At 32.6% G+C, this 27,899-nt stretch overlaps 1 protein-coding gene and 1 long non-coding RNA gene across 2 annotated transcripts in view; one reads left to right on the forward strand and one right to left on the reverse strand.

Moving 5' to 3' along the window:
- Positions 1-27,899, reverse strand: part of LOC114344106 (glutamine--fructose-6-phosphate aminotransferase [isomerizing] 2) — a 165,525-nt gene that overhangs the window by 135,426 nt on the left and 2,200 nt on the right. The window lies entirely within an intron of this gene.
- On the forward strand, positions 399-27,899 carry LOC114344148 (uncharacterized). The gene is made up of 2 exons (XR_003654649.2): positions 399-1,544; positions 27,610-27,899. It is a non-coding gene; the product is annotated as an uncharacterized LOC114344148 (long non-coding RNA).

Raw genomic sequence — 27,899 nt, forward strand, 5'->3', positions numbered from 1 at the left:
AATTAATAGAAAGTTCAGGATTAAGACGGGGCACATCCTGTCTGAAGTATCCAGGAATTACGGTGAAACAGTCTCAAAGTCACCGTCTAAATGTTGCCGGGTCCGACCCTGTCGTGATGGGTGAAAGTGAAACGTATTTTGCACACGAAATGTTTTTCAATAAGTCTCACGCTAAGGAGGACTTATCTCTCACCATGCGTCGAAATTCAAGTACCTAGAACAGGACACATGCTGTCGCTGTCGGCTGCAGTATAAAGAGTTTTTATGGCATTTTCAGACAGAGGTCTGGAGAATGTTTATTTTGGAACAGGAAATGCCAACATAAATAAGTCAATGGTACTGATAAATCGCTCAAATATTGAATTCTCAAAACTGGCCTGAGATTACGACGCAGCAGGTTTCGTGGGAACTCATGGATTTGTTATTGCAAAGATAGCGAGTTCGTATTGGTCGAAAGAAAAAATCATGGTTTTTGTAGGATGTCCTGAGTATGATTTTCTAGCTAACCCGATTGGTAGAGAAATGTTTCGAATGATCATTATTGGACAAAGTAGGTGATGGCTGTTAGAATGGGAGGTAACTTCTTTTTTTTTTAAAGGGGGAACCCAAGTTTGAGGAGATCGAGTAGGCAGTTCCATCTGGGCCATCATCAAGTTAAGTTCTGTTGAATCCGTCACCAAGTACAGTTCCATTTGAGAGTTCTGTCAGGTCTTTCATCAAGAAGTTTATTTTTAAGTTGAGTTAGCCTGGGAGGGTCCGTTGCTTGCAGCGGTACCTGAAGGGTTGAGTTAAAAGTTTAGTTTGAAGTTGCAGACAGTTTAAAGTGACGTTAAAATTCAGTTACCAGTTCTTCGCGGCTAAGAAATCAGCGCGGCAATGCAGTGTGGTGGATAAATGGAACTCCGGCAATTTTCGTTGCTGTCAAACGAATTGTCGATAATTTATAAATAGCATTTTTGGTATTCTTTTTTTTATGCAGTCAGATCCAGGAATTATGCAGAATAAGTTTTCTTTTTTCTGTTAGTAGTTTCAACCCCCTAGGATTCCTAAGGTTGCTAGTAAATTTTGATCCCATTTAATGAACTTTTAATATTTTTGTTCGAGTAGTAGTAAATTTTGATCCCGTTTAATGAACTTTAAAATATTTTTGTTCGAGTACAAAGCTGAATTTTTCTATGATAATTTTTTTTATAAACTACGGATACTCTTATGTACCTGTAAATATTGTGAAGTGACTTTCGCGTAGTGAAATAGCGTCTGGGACTTACAAACCAACCAACAACCAGAAGAAACCAGGACAATGATTGTAAAGGTATCATTTTTATGTTTGTAGAACCTTTTGTTTCATTTTTTTTTTTATTTGGTAATCTGGATCTCAATCTGTAACACCGAGAGATCAGAAATTCATTTTCTTTGCTATTTTTTAATAAATAATGTTTTGATTTGCAAAATACAAATCTTATTATTTCCTTTCCTTTTCTCTTGCATCATAAGAACAATAAAGAATTGGCTGAGTATAGAATATTGAGTATAGAGTAAATAAGGTAAGTTACGTTATAGTATTTTGTATTTTACTTATATTTGCTGAGTGACTTTTTATTTTATTTTTTTATTTAGCGAACTATCTATTTTTCTTTTTATATTTCCATTTTCTGAAATTTTGGTTCCCTTTAAAGGTAACCAGTGGCGCCCAATATTTTATTTTTGTATTTTTTTATTTTTTATTTTACATCCTTATTTCGATTTTTCTATCTTTTTAATTTTTCTAAGCTAATAAGAGTATATCATAACACCTTTTAAGAATCCACCCCTTTTTAAAGCTCTGAGACAGTAGCGACCGTGGCCATGTTCTTCATTATGTAACATCCCCCTATATGACATATCAACATCTTGTCAAATTTCAAAAATGACACCCTTTCGTGGGACGGTTACAAAGTGCCGCCCACCGTTTAGGCTTTTGTTTTCATTTAATGTTACAACGGTGACCAGCTATGGAGACGTAGTAAAAGAAATAGGAGATCAAGTAAAAAGAGCAAATAGATTAGCAGGATGCCTTAACAATATTTGGTGTAACCGACACATTAACTGTGAGATGAAATCAAGAATCTGTATGGCCAGTATAAGGCAAAACACAGAGAATGTAGGAAACTGCAAAAATGAGAATACTCAGAAGAATTACAGGAAACACACGAGAGATCGAATAAGGAGTGACGAGATCAGAACAAAATGTCATGTACAAAATATAAACGAGTGAAGACTAATACAGTATCTAAAAGCGAAAAAGATGGAGTGACAATGTTCCATAAAGGCAACAACTCGCCAATGAACAAGCAAAATTGCTTAGATAAAGGAAGGAGAAGAAGAAACAGTAACTGACTCACGTATAATGTTTTTTAAGTGGCAAAATTGTAATCTTAAAAAAATTTAATTTCGTGACGAAAATTTTTAAAATGTTTTACACACTTCAAAATAAATACATTATTTTCTTTACCTTCCTTAAGCTCTCATAAGTGTATATGTTACAGTTCAAGTTGATTCTCAGTTAGAGTTGACTCCAACTAGTTGGAGTCAACTCCAACTGAAACGAGCAGTCCAAGTTGATTTTAAAAATTTAAATCAACTTTTACTAGTTGGAGTTGACTCTTCCTGGATCGTTTCAGTAAATGTTGATTATACGAGAATCTCAAGTGCATTTTGATGAGTGTGTTTTCTTTATTTTGACCGTTTCAACTATTTATTAGTATAGTCTGTAACGTTGCCCCCGTTAGGTAAATTATTCTGATTCGATTTTTTGCACAAACTTACTCAAAGAAATATATCCGTATAACAATCCTTATAACAAATACACAGGGTGTCACGAGGTACCGCTGTCGAAAAATTGTTTAACCAATTTTTGTTAACCAAATTCACAAAAATATTTTTTATCTACTCTATCTCATATTATGTAAAGCAGCGGTTCTCAATCTGTGGTACATGTACCACTGGTGGTACATATCATTATTTGCGGTGGCACACAAAACACACAAAACTTAAAATAGTAGTACATAGTAAGTCTTGATTATACAATCTAAAAATATAGATGGTAAAACTTTAGATGGTACATGACTCAAAAAGATTGAGAACCGCTGATGTAAAGGTTTTATTGTGTGAAAATTGTAAATATAGATAGCAGTACATGAAGGGTTTAAAGTGTGTCTGAAGTAACAATGTATTTTAAATCGGTTTTACTTTTTTGCACTGTTTTTTAGCACACTTTCATATAATTAAACATCCTTAACTTTCGCCTTCGGGAGGAAATCAGACACGCCCTTGCAACGGCAACTGAAATGCTCACAAAACAGCGACCACGGAAGCAAAGATGGATGACAGAGGAAATATTGGATTTAATGGACGTCAACTAAAAACAACAAATCTGTAGGAAAAGATGAAATACCAGCTGAGCTATTGAAGTTAATCAACGAGGAAAACTTAGACCTTCTTCTTGGACTATTTAATAATGTTTACAATATAGGGACTATCTCTAAAATATGGCTTGAATCAGTCTTCATACCACTGCCTAAAAAGAAGAACGCCAAATTATGCCAGGACTTCCGCCTTATAAGTCTATTAAATAACATTCTGAAGCTTTTCTTGCGTATCATACAGAACAGAATATATTATAAAAAATGTGATGAGGTCACCGGTCAAGAACAATTTGGCTTCAGGAAAGGTATGAGGACACGAGAAGCAATATTCTGTCTTCAAACTCTGGCACAAAGATACAAAGATCAGCAAGCAGACCTTTTTATCTGTTTCACAGATTTTGAGGAAGCGTTCGATAGGGTGAAGCACAAGACCTTGATAGAAAGATTGAACGACATCGGAGTCGACAAAAGAGATTCTAAAATTATAGAGGCTATTTATTGGAATCAGACAGCAATCATAAAGACCAATGGTAATACGTCAAGGCCAATTGAAATACAACGAGGTATTAGACAGGGTTGTGTGCTATCACCCATACTTTTAACGTCTACTCTGAGGTAATATTTGCGAACTCTTTATCGCACTCTTCAGAAGGAATCAGGTTAAACGGGCAGAGTAAATAACATCCGGTATGCAGATGACACAGTATTAATGACTGATTCGGACCATAGTCTGCAGATACTGTTGGATAGGGTTACTGAGAGTTGTGAAAAAATGGGGATGAAGATCAATACTGCGAAAACCAAAGTTATAAAAATATCAAGGAACAAAAATTTACCTCTTCCAATAAATATGTGAAACACCAACAGCTTGAATACGTAAACCAGTACAAATATCTTTGTTGCTGGTTCAACAATCAACTTGATTATAAACAAGAAGTCAAGAGCGAGAATAGAGGTAGCCCGACAGGGGTTTATCAAAATGAAAAGCTTATTTTGTAACAGTAGCATTAATATCAGCCTTAGATGTCGTTTTCTGCATTGCTATGTGTGGTCAATACTTTTGTATGGAACGGAGGCCTGGACACAACACAACACTGATGAACAAGTTGGACGCCTTTGAACTCTGGCTTTATAGAAGGGACTTGAAAATACCTTGGACAACCCACACCACCAACGAATATGTTCTGAGGAGAATAGGTACAGATAGGGAACTGCTAAAAATCATTAGTCAGAAAAGTTAGCTACCTGGGACACATAATGAGAAAAAAAAGTACCGTCTCACGCAACTGATCATCCAGGGTAAGATTGAAGGAAAACGGGGTCCCGGTAGGCGCCAGATTTCATGGCTTAGAAATATCAGAGACTGGACCGGCCTTGATTCAACATCTTTGTTTAGAGCCGCATTGGACAGAGACAGATTTGCCAGTGTAGTCGCTAACCTCCACTAAAGGAGAAAGCACCACAAGAAGAAGAACTTTCGCCTTGTCATGGTGATGACGTGAGCAATAAATTACAAAAAAATTTTGACAGTTTTGTGGTTTGACAGAAGTTTGAATTTGTAAATGTCAAAATGGTGCAATGTGCATCTCACTCGCACTCACATTGATAGCTGCGTCAATACGCTCCTAGCGCTCATTGTTAATAATTAAAAATAACCGCTTAGTAATAAAATAATAACAAAAATTTCTTCAGTATCTTGTAGGGGGGTCGTTAAAATTCGTATGACAGTAATGACAGATGACTTTTGCATATTGTATACCTACCTAATTACTAAATCTGTAAAGTTTTGATTTATTTTGTATAAATATAATTATATACTACAGAATTTTACTTTTTGACATAAATTTTATTAATAATAAAATAAATTTTGTACAATATTTTTAATAATTAAAGTAAATAAATTTTAATTTCACTCAAATAAATAATCGATTGCTGCTATTGACCACTTACATCACAAACCATACATACTCATAGACGTTTCACGTAAATTGTCAAGGTCAAGACAGCAAGTTAGTTACCATTCCAATCCAGAGATGTCGCTGTCAGTCAATTCTCTTGTCATATTTAACAACTGACAGTTGACAATTAAATTAATTTGTTATTTACTTTTAATTTTACAGTTTGTGGCTTAATTATTTTATTATAGTGGTGTTACGTTTTTAATTAGGTTTAATCAAAATTTTAATCAATTGTATTAATCTCCTCTCTGTTTTAATGAGTAGAATTTTTAGTTTACATTGATCATCCCGTGTTGTGTTTCTCCATATTTAAAAAAACAATATAATAGATCCTGAAACAGTTTATTTTAATAGACAAGTGTGTCATCGACATTTGGGGCCTATATATTTTTGGAGGTTTGTAAAAGATTATAAGGTAATATTCATCTAAACAATCATCCTACAAGATTCTTTCAAAAATTTTCATTCAACTCAATATTACACATCAGTGCTTTCACGTGACACATGGCAGTAGTGTTTAGCATTTTGAAAACAAATTGGAATATTTGAAGTTTTCAGTAAAATATTGAATAAAACATTGAATTGTCTTTCTGTTGTTTTAATTTTCTGCGAAATTTCATAAAAAATCCCGCAAAATTTATAATTTGAAATTCCTACGTAACTAAAATTTGTCAATTTAGTTCCCATTCCAATCAAGAGATGGCGTTAATTCGATCCGAAAGATTAACATGGTCGTGAAACGTCTATGAGTATGTATGGTTTGTGACTTACATTCAATCTCGGTTAATTTGATTAATAATCGCGGCAGGTAAAGTAACATTCTTCTTTCAATACAACAAAGTGTTACTTTACTGCCGAAAATGCGGGCAAATGAGTACAATAATGGATGATTTTAGTGACGTTTGGCGATAAACAATGATTTTAAACAAATTCGCAAAAATAATTTTTTCACTTCGTACAAATTTTTTTTAGATCCTTTGGGCCTTTTTTCTCTAAAATTGACTGTTGTCGAGTTATTAGCGACTTAAATTTTGAAAAACGCCAAAATAACCATTTTTAAGGTTTAATAACTCGGTTAAAGATAATTATTGTGAAAGTCGAGCGAGCGGCCGTAGAGTAACGCCATAATCGCTGGCCTCATACGCCAGTGTACGTGGGTTCGAGCCCTGCCAAAGACAAACCATTTTCATTTCCAATAATGACACGAGCCATCTCACCGTGCCTCGGAGAGCACGTTAAGCCGTCGGTCCCCCTGGGCTAGTGTACATCGACACTAGTTACTTGAAACAGGGTTAAAGATGTAATTGGCGCCAGAACTGTCCGAAAGGCAAAAATGCCATACGATATTATAATATTATCAAAGTCAGAAACTAAAAAAATCAAAGATTAAAGCTACCTCTATAAGATCCTGAAGAAATTTTTGTCATTATTTCATTAATAAGATATTATTTTTAATTATCAACAATGAGCGCTAAGCGTGTATTGAGGCGGCCGTCAATGTGAGTGCGAGTGAGATTCACCATTGGACGGCCGGAATGGTGCATCTCTTTAGCACTCACCATTGACGGCCGCTTAATACGCACTTAGCGCTCATTGTTAATAATTAAAGATAAAGCTTAGTAATAAAATAGATACAAAAATTTCTGCTGGATCTTATAGAGGGGGCTATAAACTTTGATTTGGTCACTTTCTGACTTTCATAATAATGGATTTTAACCGAGTTATTAAGCCTTGAAAATGGCTATTTTCGCATTTTTCAAATTTTAAATCGCGTATAACTTGACAACAATCAATTTTAGAGAAAAATCACAAAATACCTTTTTCTGCTCAGAATAACCCAAATGATCTAAAAAAAATTGTTCGAAGTGAAAAAATTATTTTTGTGAATTTGTCTAAAAAAAATTGTTTAAACAATTTATCGATCAAGGTACTGCCCGACACCCAGTAGATTTGTTATAAGGACCTCTTTTTGAATAAGTTTGTAATAACGCGGGCGACGATACAGGCTAGACTAATTTGAACATATTCAGTAACATTTAATTTCTAGAATCGGCTGTTTATGTGAATCAGAATCAACTTTTACTAAATGGCATTGGGAAGAGTATACTTTTCCTATTTGGAGTCTACTTTTACTAGTAAATGTTGAATATAAATCTTCATTTTATATTTATAATCAACTTTTACTGAAACCAGCCGTTAGAGTTGACTCCAACTAGTTGGAGTCAACTCCAACTGGATAATCAACTTGAACTGTAACATATACAACATAAATCAGTGTTTTTCAGTTATTTTTATCGGTTACTGCAGAGATTATTATATCAAAAAATCGTCAAACCACTATCAAGATCACCTTATGTTAAATAATGTGAAATTAAAAAAAATACTTATGATTTAATAATTATTATCTATTATCTTTGTACTTTCGGTTAAGGGTGCAGACGCAAAATTTCGCGCCAATGTGTTTTAAATACATTAATTTTTTTCGAATCCTGAGAAAGCTAATAGGCATTTTTGAAAAATTTAAACGCAGAATGAAAGATTACATTACCAAGGGCGAAAGTCCCTTAGAATAACCAAAAAGTTTCTTTTGAATGAAATATATAAAATTAAAAATCACACTAAATTTTCTTTTTGAAGTTATACTTTTTTACGCGCGATATGAGGGTGAATTTTAATAGGATTAAAACCTTTGATCCCGGCGCAGTCGCATTACAACTTTGTTCTGATTGGATGTTCAAATGACATGACAAAAATTATCCAACACGGCAGCTGTGGGACTGTGGTTTGGTTATGTAGTCGTTATACCGGCTCTGATTGGGTGTTGAAATGATCTGTCAATAATAAATAATTGTTCCATATGAAGGTAAACAAATGTATAATATATTAGTTTTATTGTTGTGAGGACAGAAACAAAAAAGTTTATAATTGTAGTGATTTTTAAATAGTTTTTAAAGCAGCAGGTACGTAATAATTGTAAATGTATCATAGGTACCTATTTGAACCTACCAAAATACATAGTATGTAATACTTTTATTTACATAATTTGATTACCATCAAAATTTCTATCAATATTCACCTAATATATTGTTTTCTTACTCTATGTTTTGTTGTATTTTTTCAATTCTAAATCATTTCAATTCAAAATCAAAATAATTTGATTTACATAATTCAAAAATGTCAAAAGTTTAATCCGTTTAGTTAGTCGATATTCGCACATAATGACACACCTTCTCCGTGGCGAAGCGTTTAATGCGAGTGAACCCCAATACAACGCCAATACCAGCCGCGCTGGTAAGTCGGTTCGAATCCCAATAGAAACTTTTATTTTTTTATTTTTTTTATACATTTTATGATTGTAAGTATATTTATTATATCATTTTATTTTCAGAAAATACGTATTTAGTTAAAAAAATTTCCGACAATTAATGTTCAAAAATCATTTGTGGCATTTTTAATGTGTTTGTGTGTAACTGTATGGCCAGTATAAGGTAAGTATATATATTATTCTTTTATTATTTTAATTTTTGCCACTGTTTTAATAAAAATGTTTGAGACGTAGTAAGTATAAATTAGTTTAATATTTAAATAAAATATAAATAAAAAGTATATTAATTTCGTTTATAATCATATAATCATATAATAGAAGTATAACTTCTTACGTGCGTACAAAGTACACACACATTCTTTTTTTTTTCTTCACCCCTGTAACTTATTAAAATGAATATTATAGGGACCTCCGGTCCTCGGTAATAATTCAATATTTCATTCTGCGTTAACATTTTTTAAAAATACTTCGTTTTCTCAGAATTCGAAAAAAATTAAGGCATTTATAGCTACGCCCTTAATAGAAAAAAAAACAAGGAAAAGTTTGTTAGCAGATATTAGTGATGTAACGAATGTCATTTTTTTAACATTCGCGAATACGAATGCGAATATCTGCTACTGACATTCGCGAATGCGGATGCGAATGTCCAGTTTTTTTTTTAATTTGTTTCTATTTTTGTAATGTTTCCTAAATTTTTAATGAAAAGTTAATTGATATTTAGTGTAAATCAATCTGAATCTTAAGCTTTATTACATAATACCAAATAATAAAAAAAGTGAAGGCTGATAATGTGATTATACAAGGTGCTATTTTATTTATTAACAAATTAGCGCTCCGAAATCTTGTTTTTTTTTAATTATTGCTCTGTAACTCCGAAGATTTTAACTTAAAACCAAAACACTCGACTTAAAATTCACCTTAATTTAATTCTACACAAAGATATTTTTTCCGATTTCCTTCGACGAAAATTTTCCTCGGAAAATCCGGGTTTTCTAAACAAAATCTTTTATCAAATACGAATAACCATTTTCAATTTCGTTGCAACACGAAACTACAGCCGCACCATTATTCCAGTTCAATCAGAGAGTGCAGCAAGCACCTCTACCGGTTTCGAAACTTATTAGTCTCTCATCAGGAGGCACATATGCAGCTCTCTCTGACCCAATCAGGACAAACCTCGGCGTGCAGTCAAGGATTGCAACGAACGAAATGGCAGGGATGCCCTAGCGGCAACTGCTAGCAAAAGACTAAGTTTTCAATCTAATAGCACATAAAACAACACCAAAAATATCACTCTACATCCCACCAGAATGAAAACAATGGGAACCTTCTCTGGTTAGAAGCCTCGGAGGTGTAGAATTATTTTTTCATGCAGAATTACCCCTTAAGGTGATACAGTAGCGATCAACAGGTAGCAAAAACGCGTTTCAAGATTGCGGCTGTAATTTTGAATATTTTTTCGAGATCTTTGGCACACGTATTCGTAATATAATAAAGAATGGCGGTACAGAGCCCAATTTGAAAAATATATTAATATGTGGAAATTACTCTGTAATTAAATACAATATTAAAAAAACGGGCCTGTACCGCCATTAAGAACAAAAAAATACACTTTCTTCAAATAAACTTTTTTATCCGATGCCTAGATTTTGTGTCATTTTGGAACTACTAAAATTTTTTATTTCATTAGTAGTTCCAAAATGACACAAAATCTAGACATCGGATAAAAAAGTTTATTTGAAGAAAGTGTATTTTTTGTTCTTCTTAATGGCGGTACAGGCTCGTTTTTTTAATATAGTATTTAATTACACAGTAATTTCCACATACTAACATATTTCTCAAATTGGGCTCTGTACCGCCATTCTTTATTATATTAGGAATATGTGTGCCAAATATCTCGAAAAAATATTCAAAATTACAGCCGCAATCTTGGAACGCGTTTTCGCTACTTGTTGATCGCTACTGTTTCCTCTTAAAGTTTGTCTCGCTTATTTAGAAAAACCCTGTATTGATGAAGAACATGGGTAGTTGTTAAAGTACCTAACATTTTTATTATCCAACATAAGCAAATGAACCAAAACAGAAAATGTTAAGAAAGCCTAAGGCTACAATTGAATTTTAATTTCAATATTTTATCTATGCAATAATATTCCACAGAGTGTTTCGAACTTTAAGGAAAAAACACAGTATGATTGTTACACCCGGTGTAAAATGACATTTACCTGTCTAGCAACAATAACAATATTGTTACATTTATATTCTTAAATAATAAGGCTATAACACACTAAAAAAATCACTCAAATCGAACAACAGGTTTAGGAAATTCGAGACATCAAACGTGTATAATTCATCGAGTGACCCAATTTTTTTGCTCGCGAGTATACAAATAAAAACGATCGGTATTAAGCATTAAAAATATCAAAATTACCAAAAAAACTAGGTTGAAGAACAATTTTCTTCATTTTATTAGTTTTTGTAGCTTTATTTTGTAATAAACAAATTTATTTATTATACCAGAACTAAAGCATCTTTATATTAATCTTTGTAATATTATTTATTCTAGCGCTGTCGCCGATTAGACATTTAAATGATGCAGGATACCGTTGGCAGCATTGAAAAGGCCAAGTTGCATTTCTTGGAGTGGCAACGTTTTTGCAAGAATTCCAAATCAAAGGGGTCTCCTTTAGAATGCCAAGGTTAACTTCTTTCGTTGCTTGACAAAGCGAAAGTAATATTTAATCGGATATGGATATTAGACGACAATAATCGTAAATATTTCGCTGCAAAGGTGAATATCTAAAAAAAAAAAACGAAATGGTTTCGGTGTTTAATAATGCGACGAAAAAGAAATGTTCGCGATAATTTTGAAAGTCGGGTTTTGGTTTTTCAAAATTTAAATCAAAACTAGGTCTGGATCCCGCGTATGAAAAAAAAATTGATTAATAGCCAGCTGAAAATTTGTTAATAGCTTAAGGGTGTCTAGTCGGATAAACTTTGATATATGGGAACACTGGAACAGAAACAGGGGCAGTTTTAATTGTGGAACAGGTTAAAAATTTGGAACGGTCAGGCCACGAAAACGGCACATTTATTTTGTCCGACAGAACAGACTTAAACTCTCCGAACAGAGATTAAACTCTCATGCAAAAATCAGACTGCTATTTATCACCTGTCATAATTCCTGTTATTTGACATATTCTACATGTTCCACTCATTAAAACGCCCATTTGGTGATAAATAGCAGTCTGATTTTTGCATGAGAGATTAATCTCTGTTCGAAGAGTTTAAGTCTGTTCTGTCGGACAAAATACATGTGCCGCTTTCGTGGTCTGACCGTTCCAAATTTTTAACCTGTTCCACAATTGAAACTTCCCCTGTTCCAGTGTTACCATATATCAAAGTTTGTCCGACTAGACACCCTTAAGCTATTAACAAATTTTCAGCTTGCTATTAATCAACTTTTTTTTCATACGCGGGATCCAGACCTAAACGGCAAGGAAACGAAGCAATATTTCTACCAAATTTTTGCACTTAAAAGCAGAGCTTTGAAAAACTTTGTGAACAAAAATGATGATGATGATGAAATGAAAATTTAATAAATATTTTAATTCAGAATTAATTGAGGGAAATGAGTTTAATTTTGCTAAGACGGGAATTTTGGCTCGCTGAACATGAATATCACATAGGCCAGGCCTGTCCAACATACGGCCCCCGGGCCACAATGCGGCCCGCGTAGGCCCTTCATCCGGCCCGCGAGTCCCTTCTCACCGAACCCACACCCACGCAGAGCCACAGAGCTCACGCACATCCAGTGATGCCACTGCTACCGATTTTTCGGTAGATCTACCTGAAATGTCCGAAAACCTGTAAAATCTACCGTTCTACCGAAATCTCCTTTTTTCTACCGCAAAAACAAAATTATTACAAAAATTCTTTAGCGGATAGATTTGGCAACAGAGTTTGGTTAATTTTCAAGAATTTTTGAATCACTTTACTTAAATAGCTTGTAACACGTGCGAGCCAGGCAGCAGATATCAGATACGGATTTACTAATACTTTTATGACCACTGACCAGTCCTTTTTGCTTTTATAAATACGATTTTGGGGGTAAAATGTATCTACCTGAATGAGTGAACAGTGAAGGATTGTGGCTTATTTTGATATAGAAGATAATTCCAAACTAAAAATAGTATTTACTATTAAAACCTTAAACAGGAAAAACTTCTGTACCTGTACCTTTTAACTTTATTATTTATACTCGCGTATAAATACGGCTAACGGTAAACGTGCAGATAGAGTTCCAGTTCGGAAACAAAGCGAAGATTAGCGAATACTTAAGGGCGATACAAGCAATTATAACGGACTTAGTGAAGATTCTTTTGGCGATTTGGTTCATTTCTGTTGCAGAGTTGATTTGTGTTTGTTGCAGAACATGATGTCATCAGAAAAAAACGTAAAGTTGACAAAGAATGTCGAATATTTAAAAACAGTTGGACTGGCACCTTTTTTGTCATAGAACAAAATGGTAACATACTGTGCCTCATATGTCATGAAAAAATATCAGTTTGCAAGGAGTACAATATAAAGCGGCATTATTTCACAAAACACGCTTCTAAATACGATGAATACCAAGGTCAAATTGGAATCGATCGAGTAAATTCGTTGAAAAAAAATATGATCGGTCAACAGGCGATGTTCAGAATACCAACAGAAAACTCCGAGACAGCCACAAAAATTAGCTTCATGATAGCAGAAGCCATTGCCAAGCGAAGCAAACCCCTATCAGACGGAGAATTTGTCAAGGAATGCTTGGAGATGTTTGCATCGGTAGCGTGTCCGGAGCAAGAAGCATTAGTTAAAAATATAAGCTTGTCACATCAAACCATAGCAAGAAGAATTGATGACATGACCAAAGATATTGAATCGTCTTTAAAAACGCAATTGAAGAAATGTGTTTTTTACAGTTTCGCACTCGACGAAAGTACTGATGTATCAGATACCGCACAGTTGGCAGTTTTTGTAAGAGGGGTAACAGAAGACTATACCGTGATCGAGGAATTGCTTGATTTGCGTTCAATGAAAGATACAACCACCGGAAAAGATATCTACGAAGAAGTAAAGAGTTGCATAGAAAAATATTAACTATGAATCGAAAATCTTTGCGGATTGACTACAGACGGTGCGCCAGCAATGACAGGAAGAACAAGTGGTTTTGCAGCTTTAATGCGCAAGAACGTCACACATACAATCATACAGCATCATTGTATTATTCATCAAGAACAGCTGTGTGCAAAAGTACTTGAATTGAAACACGTGATGGATAAAGTAGTGCAGACAGTTAATTTTATACGTGCAAGAGGACTGAATCACAGACAGTTCCAGGCTTTTCTGTCTGATGTCGGTTCAGATCACGAAGACATCGTGTACTTCAGTAGCGTTCGCTGGCTCAGTAGAGCATCCACACTTAAACGATTATATTCGTTGCTCGACGAAGTAAAGATTTTTCTTGAAAACAAAGGTCAAGAAATTGATTTCCTAACTGATGAGCAGTGGTTGGCTGATCTGGCCTTCCTGGTTGACATTACTAAGTACCTCTCTGATCTTAACTTAAAACTGCAAGGAAAAGATCAATTATGCACGCAGTTATATGAACACATTCAAGCTTTCACAAAGAAGCTCATATTGTTAGAAAAACAACTGGAACAAAAACAGTTGGTTCATTGGGAGACTCTATCTGCCAGAAATCAAGAAATGTTGGACTTAGCCAAGTACGTGTCATTGTTGCAAAGATTGAGGAATGAGTTTGAAGAGAGATTCGTAGACTTCAAATTACAAATTCCTAACATGAAAGTGTTCCAAAATCAGTTTGAAATTGAAATTGATGGTGCTGTGCTGAACTTACAGATGGAATTGATTGAACTGCAAAGTGACTCTCTTCTAAAAACGGCATATCAAAGTTGCTTTCCGAACGGATTAATTGAGTTTTATAAAAAATATATTAATCGGAACCAATACCCAAACTTTACCAAATTAGCTCTTCAGCAAATATCTTTATTTGGTAGTACATATATTTGCGAGCAGCTTTTTTCTCGCATGAAATATAATAAATCGAAAACGAGATCATCTTTATCAGACAATCATCTGACAGGCATTCTGCGCATAGCTACTTCTAAAATACCAGCTGACATAGATACACTGTGCAAACAGAAAAAATGTCAAACATCTCATTAGTAATAAGGTTTTTAGAGTGATAAGTAAAACTAAGGTTTTCTTCCTTAATAACGTATGGACGTAGAAAATATTCTTGTATATTTTTATTAACTGTTGTTTTTTTGTTAAATATTTCATTGATTTCAATTTGTTATTGATTGATTTTCTTTTGTTTGTATATAAAAAATACCTAGGTATTTGAAATAAAGATATCCAACTTATTTACTATTTTTTTCTAGGTACTTATATTATAAGTACCTACTTCCTATTTAACCTACTTATCTACTTAAGTTACTGTTTTTTACTAAAAAAAGGTAGTTTATCTTTCAATACTTGCTGCCCATACTTAAAGTATCACTTTTTTGCAATGTAATAGCAAAAAAAGCAAAAAATAAAGACTACCGAAATTTGACGATTTCTACCTAAAAAAATCTACCGCAATTTGATGGATTCTACCTGAAAATTAGCAGCAGCCTACCGAAATTTTGTCCAAGACCTGTGGCAACACTGCGCACATCCATCCATCCAATAGTCAGTCGGCCCGCTACAGTTACAAAATTACAAATCCGGCCCTCCACAAAATTATGTTGGACAGGCCTGACATAGGCGATGGTCTCTGACGCACCTGGGGCCTGATTCTAATTCATTTCGATGTCGCAATTTAATTTCGACTCCACCATGGCACGCATGCAATTTATAGCGATTCCTATTCATTTCGATATTAGTTCCAACTGGGGATATTAACGTTATCATTTTGACACTGCTCAGAATTTGGGTTGGTCCTCCTGTTTATTGGATTTATTGGCTATGCAACCACCGCAACGTTTGTTGATAGTTTGGGCAAATTATAGAAAAAATGTCATTTTGGGAAAAGTTATTTACCAGCTATTTTATTGCTAAAATCGAATCTTCAGTTTGAATATATCATATATTAGTAATATGGGGTACCTATGACAAGTCCGCAGAAAGTGTGTTATTTTATTTATAATCAAATTAGCACTCCTAAATCTCTTTTTTTTTCAATTAGTGTTCTGTAACTCCTAAGATTCTTCCTTTACACCAAAAACACTCAAATAAAAATTCCCCGCAGTGTGGAATATTCTAGCACTAGCATCTATAGAATACTGAAATTGAAACCCAACTATAAACCCATGTTTTCTTAACATTCTGTTTTTTTATTCATTCGCTTATGTTGGATAATAAAAAAGTTAGGTACTTTAACACCTAGCCACGTTCTTCATCAATACAGGGTGTTTCTAAATAAGTGCGGCAAACTTTAAGGGGTAATTCTGCATGAAAAAATAATGACAGTTTTCTTTATAACAGCTGTCCGCAAATGTTCGTTTCTGAGATACGACATAATGAATTTTTTCTTAACAACTGATGATTTATTTATTGCTCTAAAATCGGTTGAGATATGCAATTGAAATTTGGTAGGTTTTAAGAGGTAGTTATTTCGCATTGTTTGACATACAATTAAGAATTTTATATTCTCCATTGGCGCGCATACGGGTAATATTACCCGTATGAGTGTAATTACATTACATGAAAAATAATCAGTATTTCTCAGGGACGTCAAAACGCAAAAAATATACAGGGTGTTCCATTTGAAATAAGAAACTTCATTAGATTTACACAAAAACGGAAGATCTGACAACAATGGAAATACCAATATACATATCGGTCGCAATAAAAAACCCTTACCCACCAAAATCTATAAAAATCGTGCAAGCCGTTTCCGAGCTAACTGAGGCGTTTCATACATAAAACTCACTCTGTATATTTATATACATAATCATAATATATAAATAAACAGGAGAGATTTTTGCGAAGTGTATATTTGTATATTCTTGTTCTAAGGTATTATTAGGTGACGTTTTTCACCATATTTACTTATCTTAAGTAGTTACCTACATGGTAGTTTTACGTTGTGTTTATTACAATGTCAATGTCTGTTATCTTTATAGTAGATATCCACCATTTTAATTAATGATAAATATGCATAACTGATAATGGTGATATTTGTAGATTAGTTTAAAATGTGGGTGTTTAGTATACCTAAATGTACCTATTAAAAGTCCATGTTAATGCATTTGTTAACGCTATTGTTTATGGGAGTTTTATTGTATTTTTTATGTTGTTTTTATTAAATTAAAAATGAATCGATGTGTCAATATTGGACTACACTTTATTTGGTATTGAGACAGTAATAAATCAAGCACAAAATAAAAAAGATTTTATGCAGCAAAGATTTGACATTGGCCCTCATAATAAGACTAATTAAATGTTATGTACACAGTGTGCTTTACTAAGGAGCTGAATCATGGACATTAAATCGAAATGCAATAAATCGACTTAACGCGTTTGAAATCTGGACATTTAGAAGAATATTAAGGATTTCATGGGTAGATAGAGTTACGTTGTTAAGGAGAAGATAATCCTGAGAAAATTAATAACTATTTTTGAAAAATTTAAACGCAGAATGAAAGATTTCGTTATTTCCGAGGGCCGAAAGTACCTGAAAACTTCTATAATGTTTATTTTAATAAGTTACAGGGGTGAAAAAACAAGAGATAATTTAGTGTGATTCTTAATTTCAAATATTTCATTCAAAAGAGACTTTTTGTTTATTTTAAGGGACTTTCGGCCATCGATAATAATGTAATCTTTCATTCTGCTTTTAAATTTTTTAAAAATACTTATTAGTTTTCTCAGGATTCAAAAAAAATGAATGCATTTAAAAATCATTGGGGCCAAAATTTTGTACATATGTTATGGCGAGCACGCCACTGTGTGTGTTTATATTTCAATATTTAGACTACGTGACATGATAAACACCAACGCTTGTAATTTCGCGGTGTCAGCGAAATGTTCATGGACTATGAAAGGTTTTAAGAAATATGTAGTTTGTATTCATTAATTTAGGCAGTATCGTTTTGTATCTCTAACTGTTAACATCTCAATAAATTTGTGCATTTCCTTCAGTAGTTACGTTACTCAATTCTCCAACGAACACACCACATTTTATAAAGAATAAGACTGGCGCAGTTAGTAGAAATTTCCAATTAGAAAAAGTAAAGCCTTTTTTCTAATCGATTTTAATCGTTAATTGGGAAATTGGAGAATTAGTGACTTAGTAGTTGAGTTCCGAGTGTAAGGCCACGAGGAAGGAAAACTGAAGGAACTCGTAAGCAACTTGAAGAATTCCAAGTGTAAGGCCACTTGTTGTGTAAAGCCACAAAGCAATTCGGAAGTTCTGGAGAGGCGCAACTAGTAACTTCGTGAAATCTTCTCAACCACCAGCTTCAGTGAAAAGCCACTCGACCCTGGAAACGGTGAAGCATTTCCACAGAAGAAGCAACTACATACAGTTTAGAATTTCGACCAGTTCCAGTGTACAGCCACTTGATCCAGAAGGTACAACGTTCTCCACCCGTTCTCTTCCCGTTCCAGTGTAAATCCACCTGATCTGAGACGCTACAACGTTCTCGACCCGTTCCGGTGTAAGGCCACGTTCTCACGGAAGTACTTGAGGTTAGTCGAATTATATTAATTTTGTATTTGTTTTCATTTTTTTATTTACTCTGTTTCGCTATTTTCAAACTTTCAAGATATCATATCTAGTATTTGCATTTTTTTTATTTTTTTATTTGTTTAACTTATTTTTTGTTAATATAATGGCAACTAACGACGTAACAGCAAATACGTCCATAATTTCCGCCAACACTTCTAATAATTATATTAATAGTGACAAAGCTATCAAGCTTAAAAATGTTTTTGATGGGTCTTCTTCAAAATTACACTATTTTATAGATTCTGTTGATTTCATTTTTGCAAAATTTGACCCAGCGGATTTACAAATTTTTCCTTTTATTGTAAAAAGCAGGTTAGAGGGAAAGGCTCTTGATTTCATTGGCTCGAAAGAATTTTCGACATGGCAAGAGATAAAAAATGCTCTCCTTTCTCAGTTTGGTGAAAATTTGGATTTGCAGTGTCTAAATTTTGAGTTATGCCATTTTAAGCAACGTTCTAATGAAAAACCGGTAAATTTCGTTGATAGAATTGAAAAACAATTGATAAGAATCAGTAAAGTTATCAAATACGATTCAAGTTTGAACAATGTTGAAAAAAAATGTTTAAATAATTTTCACAGTAAGACTGCAATTCTGACCGCTATTACGGGCATAAAAGAACCTTTGTGTCAAATGCTTCGTTCTTTAAATCCCAGTTCGTTGATTCAAATTAAGCAAATTTTAAACGATTATGAAAACCAACAATATTTCAAACAAACAAATGACAATTTTTCTAAATTAAATATAAATAATGACAATACAATTTCTTCAAGTAATGCAGGTACGCAAAAAACATTTTCTGCGCCCGGTTCAACAAATCAATCGATAAATCCAAATCCACCAATTAAATTAACCATTCCAAAGTGCACTTTTTGCCATAAATATGGACATAAAGCAGAAAAATGTTATCGTAAACCACAATCTCACAATGTTGTTCATAATACCTATTGCGACAACGACAGTTCAGAAAACGAAAAAGACATAGAAATCGAAGTTGATCAGGATTTTTTAGAGCAAATTCCGCTGACAACTTTACAATTTACCAAGTAGCAAATAAACCGCTTCTTTACGCGCATATTAAAAATTTAAATTTAAAGTTATTAATCGATTCAGGGGCAGCTATATCAATATTGAAACCAAGTAAAATTTTAGACTCTTATCAGTTTAATCATGAAAATTTTAAAATATTTGGTATTAGTAACGAACCAATTCAAGTTACAAAGAGCGTAAACTTTAAATTATTTTCGAGTGTTGAAAAATTCTATATAGTAGACATAAATTCACCTTTTGATGGAATACTTGGTTATGATTTTTTAGAAAAGAATAAATGTGTTATTGACTTTGGTTTGAATACTTTATTTGCTAATCATGAGGAAATCCCATTGTTTTCGTCTGATCGGGAACATAATATATTTAGTCTAAATAATATACACGAAAATCAAGTCCGAAGTAATGTTATCGACTCAACTGAAAAAATTGATACTATTATAAGTAAACTAAAATTAGACCATCTTGATGAAAGATTACAAACTAAGATAAAAGATATTAATGTGAAGTTCCAAAATATATTCTCGTTACCTAACGAACATCTAACTTTTAGCAGTCGAATAAAACATAATATCCGTACTAACCCTGAAAATGCCAGTCCGATTTATACTAGAAATTATCGGCACCCTCACGTTCATAAAAAAGAGGTCAATAAACAAATAACAAAATTATTAGAGCAGGGAATAATTCGCGATTCTGTCAGTCCTTGGAATTCGCCATTTTTTATTGTCCCCAAAAAACCTGACGAAAATAATGTTCAAAAATGGAGGATAGTAATTGATTTTAGAAAATTAAATCTTATCACGGTTGACGATAGATTTCCTATCCCGAATATTAGCGATATTTTCGACCTTCTCCATACCTCTAAATTTTTTTCTACAATCGATCTGGCGTCGGGTTTTCACCAAATTCCCATGAATCCCGAAGATATCGAAAAAACAGCTTTTTCCACAGAAAACGGGCACTTTGAATTTACTAGAATGCCGTTTGGGCTTAAAAACGCTCCTAGTACCTTTGCTAGAGTGATGAATGACATATTTCGAGAGCACATAGGCAAAACATGTTTCATTTATATGGACGATATTTTAATTTTTAGTAATACAGTCGAAGATCATCTTAAAAATATCGAAATAATTTTTGAATTAATACAAAAAAATAATTTAAAGATCGAACCTGATAAATGTAAGTTTTTAACGGATGAAATAACTTTCTTAGGTCATTTATTGACACCGGAAGGTATTAAACCAGACCCGAAAAAGATTCAAGCTACATATTTTAGATTTTCCAGTCCCGCAAAATCAAACTGAATGTAAATCATTTCTCGGCTTATTTGGCTATTATAGGAAATTTGTAAATAATTTTGCTGATTTAACTAAACCTCTAACGGGTTTGTTGAAAAAAAAATATAAAGTTTCATGTTACACCCGAAGTAGTGGAATGCTTTGACAAATGTAAACAATTTTTGACCTCGGAAAAAATTCTGGTTTATCCTAATTTCTTTAAGGAATTTATTTTGACGACCGATGCATCGAATGTCGCTGTCGGTGCGGTTTTGTCACAGATGTCCGATAACGGTGAGGATCGACCTATCGCTTTTGCATCGAGAACATTAAATGAAACTGAAATGAAATATTCCACTACAGAAAAGGAATTACTGTCTGTTGTACACTTTACAAATTACTTCCGTCCATATCTATTTGGAGTTAAATTTCGATTAGTCACAGACCATAGACCACTTATATGGCTTTTAAATTTAAAAGATCCTAATTCTAAATTATCACGATGGAGACTGAAATTAAGTGAATATAATTTTGATATTCAGCATATTTCGGGCAAAGCAAACAGAGTTGCAGACGCTCTGTCAAGAATTCGATTAAACCATGTGCATCAAAAACAAAATGAATATACCGAATTTGAGAATGTTAAAACTAACTTAGTTTTAAATAATTTTTCCTACTCTAATGAGCAAATCTTAGACGTTAACAATAAGAGTATTTTATATCTATACGATGAGAATGACAGAAATATAAATCATTTCGAAACTATCAATGATAATTTTCCCACAGTTGGTGACTCGGATTTTGAAAAAATTTTAAAGTTATATATCGAAAATCGTAGTAGAGCGATTAATATAGTTAAAATTAAGCCACACCATTGCCTTGAGAATTTTAATACTTTGAAAAAACTAGTATTAGTCCGAAATAAAACTTATAGCATACCTTATTTTGAAAGCAATATTTATTATAAAATGCTCAGTTTCCTTTATCCAGACGTTAACTTTGTAATTTGTAAAAATATCGTTACTATGCCGCCTGTAGAAGATAGGCAAAGGATAATTTTCGAATATCACAACGACCCGAGTAATTATCACAAAGGAATTAATGAAACTGCAGACAAAATTCGACAACTTTATAAATGGAAAAATATGTATAGAGAAATAACCGAATTTATTACTTTATGCCCTACTTGTCAACTCTCAAAATTTGATCGTAGGAATCGTACGGTTTAAATGTAAGGCATTCTCCGGAGAAACCATTTGAGGCTTTATCTGTAGACCTGTTCTTTTTTGATAAACAGAAAATGCTCACCGTTATAGATAATCTAACAAAATTTGCGCAAGCGTATATTTTAACTGATAAAAAACCAGAAACGATAATTAGTAAGTTAAAAAATTATTTTTCGCTTTTTGGCCTTCCTAAGATGATTATGTCAGATCACGGGGGCGAATTTAATAATAAAAAGATACAAAGTTTTGTTAATTCGTTGAATATCGAATGGCACCTTACTTCGTCTGAGTACCATGCCTCTAACGGTATAATTGAGCGTTTCCATGCTACCATAACAGATACTTTGCGAAGCTATCTTTTAGAACATAACCAGTGCGACTTAGAAGATGCACTTTTAGTCGCTATATACTCATATAATTCTAGTAAACATCATTCAACATCCACTACCCCCTACAGTTTAGTATTTCCATATAAAAATGATAGGGAATTTGATGAAATTTCGTATAATAATCAGTTAGAAAATATAAGGGAAAAACAATGCGATCAAAGGAAAAAGCAAAAGAACCGTTTTGATAACTTAAGAACGAGTAACTTGGAAGTAAAGTATAAAGTTGGAGATAATATTCTCTTAAAAAGACCAAGAAATCCAAATACACCAAAATCGATATTAAATACAGGACCATATGTTGTTCTGGAAGTCAATGAAACCAATAAAACTCTAAAAATTAAGTTAGATAACGAGGTTATTCGAAAATTTCATTTCAATGTAAAACCATTTTATGAGGTTATTAACTAAACGAAGTTGAAGTGTAACACGGCAAGTAGTAGATATGAACTTTCATTTTCCATATTATAAATGAATTTAATCAGTAATAATTGCAACATATAATTCGATTACCTTGTGGTACACTTCATCTACGGCCTTCTCACAACAACAAAAATAGAATGAGTTATTGCCGGTGGGTTTCTTTGTTTCATGTGGCCCTACCTGCCCTGTTCGGAGCATATCCAGAGAGGCTCTACACTACAAGCCCAAAACTTCGAAGCTGCAAAGAGGCCCTTCTTGGACACCCCAGCTTCGGTTTTCAGGAGGGAGGTGTTATGGCGAGCACGCCACTGTGTGTGTTTATATTTCAATATTTAGACTACGTGACATGATAAACACCAACGCTTGTAATTTCGCGGTGTCAGCGAAATGTTCATGGACTATGAAAGGTTTTAAGAAATATGTAGTTTGTATTCATTAATTTAGGCAGTATCGTTTTGTATCTCTAACTGTTAACATCTCAATAAATTTGTGCATTTCCTTCAGTAGTTACGTTACTCAATTCTCCAACGAACACACCACATTTTATAAAGAATAAGACTCATATGTCTTTAAGTTGTAGAAAACAAGAAAGAGCAGAAATCTTATTTTAAGAAAATAAGATTGCTGATAGTGGCATATTCCATATTCCACTACATAAGTATATTTAATCAATAAAAAATAGTTGATTTTCTCTTAAACGATATTAAGTATACTGTAAATTGGTAAAATTAAAGTTAAAAAAGTAGTATTTATTGATTGTCTAGATTTACCACCAAATTTGGCAATGATCTAGATCTAGATAATTTGTCTAATGCTCTGGAAAAAATGAAATGCATCAGCACTCTTCATTTCTATTGCGCAATATTAGTAGGTAGGTACATAATTGCAAAATATGCATACAAGTAAAAATGTTAAACACAAAATCAAACAAACACAATCAAAAGTCCAGGAATGAGGCAAGGGTAATAAATTTTTTCAAATCCTTCCAAAATACTGCTTGTAAAATGGTTCATAGCAAGTGTTGTCTTCTTTTTTCTGAGACCAAATTGAGTTATAGCAAAAATACTATTAGATTCAAAATAGTCATTAATTTGGTTCTTTAAAATTCTCTCAAATACTTTGGAAATAATTGGTAAAAGAGAAATTGGACGGAAGTTATTGTGATTTCAGCGAACTCTTACCTTTAAATAGAAGTATGACTTTTGCGGTTTTGAACACTGAAGGAAAAATGCAAGATGAAATTGAGTAGTTTTTGTTAAAGGCAAAGGTAATACGATAATGTTGTGATTATTTGCTTAGATTATTTTTGTGTTTATTCTATCAGGGTCCTTACTGTGGCTATTTTTTTAATTCCTTAATTGCTTGTGCAACTTCATTCACATTTGTTGGTTTAAACCTGAAAGAAGGTTTAGACCAGGGCGCATCTGTAAAAATATTAGTACATTTGGACGTTGAGAGGTGACTCAATTTTTTTTGCAGAAATTGCTTGAAAATAACTCAAATAATAATATTTGAGTTATCCTCTCTCTCAAAAAGGTCAGGAACATTGTTTAAATAATCAAAATGTCAAAAAATTAAGGAAAAATTCGATTTTTTTCTTCGTTTTTTGATTATAATTTTAAAAGTATTCATTTCCGAGAAAAGTTGTACCTACTGATATAAAAGTTGCGTAATTAAATTTTCTACAATATAGCATTAGTTAGAAATTTAAAAAATAGTCACCCTTGTTGCAAAATAGCAATAATTGCGAAAAAAAAACCATACCAAAACAAGTATTCGCATTTTACGTTTTTCAACCATTTATGCTACACATAGGACCTTCATATTTCAATTAAAAAAACTTTATGATACAGTAAAACAATACTATATATTTCATTAAGATCGGTTAAATATATTTTGCAAAATAAATTTTGCAATCCAGCTTTCGCAAAAAAAATTCATTTTTTCAAAATAAAGCAGATAGCAAGTTGAATTTTTTTTTTGCTTATACGCTCAGCTTCGCTGGTGTCGCTCCTAGCGGTTACTAATTCAACTTTCACCGGTAATTTTTAAATTTATTATTTAATTTTTGTCGCTTAATATTTACAACGCTAAAAAGTAATTAAATTGTAATAGATTTTTTTAAGATTTTGCTAATCATTTTGACGTTCTATTGATGAAATATTAATTTCTTACTTCGGATACTTTCACAATTATCATGTAGATGGCGCCAAGATTAATTTATAATTACATATTACAGAACATCAAAAAACGCAAATTCAGTATTTAAAACGTAAGTATATTTAAGGTAAAAATATATACCACAGCTTTGATCAACTAATATTTTTTATAATTAATGTTTTTAATTTTAATTTAAAATTAATCACTTTGACATTTATGTCAAATTTCCGGTAAACGTTTACAGACTTGTCACTACTGGCGCTCACGAATTTATAAATATCCCCTCTACGTACGAGCTCACAGCGTATAGAAGTGTACTGTACCTTTCATTTGCAATTTGCAAAACTAAAATCGATTTAACTACCACGGCGTCAGGAATTTTTGTAAATAACCATTAATTATTGGTGATACGCGCAGGACAGCGGATAGTTTGCTCTGATTGGGCATTCCAGTGATCTTTGATAATGATTGATACATATCAATTTTTATTAAATTTCGATATAAATAAATAAATTTGTTTATTGCAAAATAAAAACACATACTTTATCCTTTGAAACAACACCTTTTTATCAAAAACTTTCTTTTTTCATATATTTTAACTTAGAGAATAAAAGTTTATTATTTTTAAACATATGCAATTGTTTAAACAATATTTCACAAACAATAATAAAATTAGTTTGATTTTTGTGGAATTAAAATATTAAAATACAACAAAATATAGAGTAAGAAAATAATATATTAGATAAAGATTGGAAAAAATTTTGGTGGAAATCAACTTCTGTGAATCGACCACCGCTGCCCTGCGCGTAGCACCAAAAATTAATGTTTATTTTAAAAAAATTCCTGACGCCGTGGTACTTAATCGATTTTAATTTTGCAAATTGCAAATGAAAGGTACAGTACACTTCTATAAGCAAAAAAAATTCAACTTGCTACCTGCTTTCTTTTTAGTCCTGCAACATTTTAAAAAAATGAATTTTTTTGCGAAAGCTGGATTGTAAAATTTATTTTGCAAAATCTATTAAACCGATCTTAATGAAATTTACAGTGTAGTTTTACTATATCATAAAGTTTTTCTGGGTAAAATATGAAGGTCCTAAGTGTAGCATAAATGGTTGAAAAACGTAAAATGCGAATACTTGCTTTTGTCTGGTTTTTTTTTTTCGCAATTATTGCTATTTTGCAACAAGGGTGACTATTTTTAAATTTTTAACCAATTCTTTATTGTAGGAAATTTATTTACGCAACTTTTATGCCAGTAAAACTTTTCTCAAAAATAAATAGTTTTAAAGTTATAATCAAAACACCAATAAAAAAATCGAATTTTTCCTTCATATTTTGACATTTTGATTATTTAAACAATGTTCCGGACCATTTTCAGTGGGAGGATAGCTCAGATATTATTATTTGAGTTATTTTCAAGCAATTTCTGCAAAAAAAAATTGAGCCACCTCTCAACGTCCATCTCAAAACAGATGCGCCCTGGACTAGTTAATAGAGGCAGAAATATCTGGTATTAAGTGTTTTTGAGAGAGGGATTACTTGTTAAAGATTATTTAGCATAAACTTTTTAGGCTTTAGATGTTGTGAATGTCAATAAAATTTATGTATATAATGTTGTCTTTTCTTTCATTTGTTTAAATGTCCATAAAAACTTATTACATTTAAAGTTTTGATCTTTGTCATCATCTTTGATAATAGTAGTGTCAGGATGATTTTTTTACGAAAATGTTGAGAAGAGATGAAGCTGTCTTTAATATTAATAATATGTATCATTTTTTATAATAAATTCCACAGGGTGTTGCAGAATAATATGAAAAACCACAATTTTATTTTTGCACCCCATAGATATATAGATAAATGTTGACATGTCTCAGAAAACATTGGTACAGTAACTCCTTAGAAACATGCCTATAATGTGAAAAAAAATCATTGAAATCCAATCAATGATTCAGAAGAAAAATATATTCTGACATATGGTTTTTAAAATTTGGAAATTATAACAGTTGTATGGATCACTCATAATCAAATCAGAATTATTACTTAATAAGATTAAAATAAGAGATGTTTCAATGCAAGTCACGCTTAAAGCAGAACAAATTTTCCAAACTCGAAGACCATCACTAAATGGTGAAACGGTCTTGAACACAAGACAACTGCGAAATGTATGCATACTCCTAAAGTTAGAGAAATAGAAAAACAAATCTACATTCAAAAGACTACAGTTTATGCATCAATAAAAAAACATTAATAACTAAGGTTCAAACTATTTTGTATGTAATAACTAACTATCAGTAAACAACGTACTTCTTCTTTTTCTTGTAGTGCCTATCCGATTCGGATGTTGGCGACCATCATGGCAATCTGTACTTTGCACACTGCTGCTCTAAAAAGACTTGTGGTTGTTGTGTTGAACCATGTATGTAGATTCTTCAGCCAGGAAATCCTTCGCCTTCCTGGTCCTCGTTTTCCTTCTATTTTTCCCTGCAAGATTAGTTGCAGCAGTCCATATATTTCACTGTTCCTCATGATGTGACTGAGGTATTCAATTTTGGCTGTTTTTATTTTGATTAACAGCTCTTTTTCTTTTTGCATCCTCAGCAAACAACAAAAGTAAGTTACAGAAAACAAGAGACATCCTTGCCAGAAATCAAATGTAGAGGATGTACAGAGGTAGACACAAAGTGATCAACCATCTGAACAGGTAATAGCCAGGTGGCTGGAAAAACCGGTAAGGAAAATATGTACAAAACCAAAACAAGTATCTACAGAAAAATATGTCCAGAAGTCCACTACATGATGAATCAAGTATCCAACAAGAAAGAAGTCCTTCCTTTGAATAAGAAAAGAAATATGGTAAAAAATAAAATGTACATATGATTTAATGCAATAAATGTTTTCATTTTTA

This window comes from Diabrotica virgifera, chromosome 7, assembly GCF_917563875.1.
Source record: "Diabrotica virgifera virgifera chromosome 7, PGI_DIABVI_V3a".
In the NCBI taxonomy this organism is placed as follows: Eukaryota; Metazoa; Arthropoda; class Insecta; order Coleoptera; family Chrysomelidae; genus Diabrotica; species Diabrotica virgifera.